Source organism: Aplysia californica, unplaced genomic scaffold (assembly GCF_000002075.1).
Source record: "Aplysia californica isolate F4 #8 unplaced genomic scaffold, AplCal3.0 scaffold01186, whole genome shotgun sequence".
In the NCBI taxonomy this organism is placed as follows: Eukaryota; Metazoa; Mollusca; class Gastropoda; order Aplysiida; family Aplysiidae; genus Aplysia; species Aplysia californica.
In genome coordinates, this window is record NW_004798456.1 from 52,564 (window position 1) to 54,078 (window position 1,515).

Genomic DNA, 1,515 nt, shown 5'->3' on the forward strand with positions numbered 1-1,515 from the left:
GTTAGATACATGTACAATAATTCGGATTCTCCTTATTGTTGGTGAATTGATAGCCTGTTCGTTACTTCCATTTACCAATTCAGCTGTAGATTGAGTTTTCCTCTCTATCGTTTACATTGCAGAGGCGTTTAGGGTTGTACAACTGAAACGAAAAGGTTTGTTCTTTTTTAAAAAAAATAATGTGAAGATAGATTAGATTTTTTTTTAAAATATCTGTCTAGATCTAGATCAAGATCTAAATTCTAGATCTAGATCTAGCCTTAAATTTCTAGATCTGTCGGTTATGGGACGTGGCCAGACATGACAATTGAACAACGTCTTGTGCGAGCTGGAAAAACACAAGGTGGCCTTATCAACCGAACACGCAAAGAATGGACTAAAATGAAATGGCTTATAGGTCCCCACATCGTCGCTCAGTATACGGATGCATTGAGAACTTTAACCGGAATTACTTGGTTACTGGCCTTCTCGCGGTGGAATCGTTGCCACTGACAGGAGGACACAGGCGAGTCGCTGGCGCCTCAAAACCAGCTGCTTCTGGTAGACGGAGGTAGACAGCCTGGGATGGCAGTTTGTCTAGGGGAAGGAAAACCCTGATTTAAAACCTCCGCGGCCTTGCGGCCATATCCATTAAGGACAAGGCTATGGAAGTAAATCCAGAGAGAAAATCCGGAGTGGAGTCCCAAAGGCGGTTGGGAGCTCAGTCCTGACTTCCTTTTGGCAACTCCTGCAGCTTTATTGGCTCCAGATGTAATGCAAAGCATTGATGTCTTTCAAGCTGGTGTGGTCACCGATAGCAGGGTCATCGTTGATTACGACTGGCTGGAAAGTACATGCTGAAACGACTGGTATGTGCTATGGCAAGGTTTCCTTTTTTTAAAAAGGACCAAGCTGTCACATTCAAGGTGATGCGTAAACCCGTGCAAATCCTGAACGACATCTTTATTTCACAATCTGAGATGTACCAGCGACTGCTTTCAATGGCCTGCGTCTGTGGTCTCCCTCGAATCTTGAATTTTCTTTACTCAAGTATGAGTTTTCACCTGTGGCTCCTGCCTTTCTATACGACTACGAGAGTAAGAGGAAAACGGACAAATCTCTCCTGGCCAATCACATCATCAACGTGTTCCCAAACATTGTTGTAAATGAGGTCAACGACAAGTCTCATTATCTGAAGTATGATGGCATCCACATGCTTCATCGTCTTAACTGGACAAAGGTTGGAACAGTGGAAACATTGTGTCAGCTATTCGTCAATTGTCTGCTCCACAACAGGACACCAAATATTGAACTTTGTGTCGTCTTTGACAGTTGTGAAACGATAACTACCAAAGCACCTGAGCAAAAGAGAAGGAAGACTGCGTACACACCACATCCAGTCGTTGATCGTCATTACAGCACAAACCTGTAGACTGACAAAGACTCGTTCCAATCTTCAAAATAAGCAAGCATTGGTGCGACTCTTAGGGTCGTCATTAGAAGAAGAGGACATTTGTATTGCTCATGCCAAAGAAG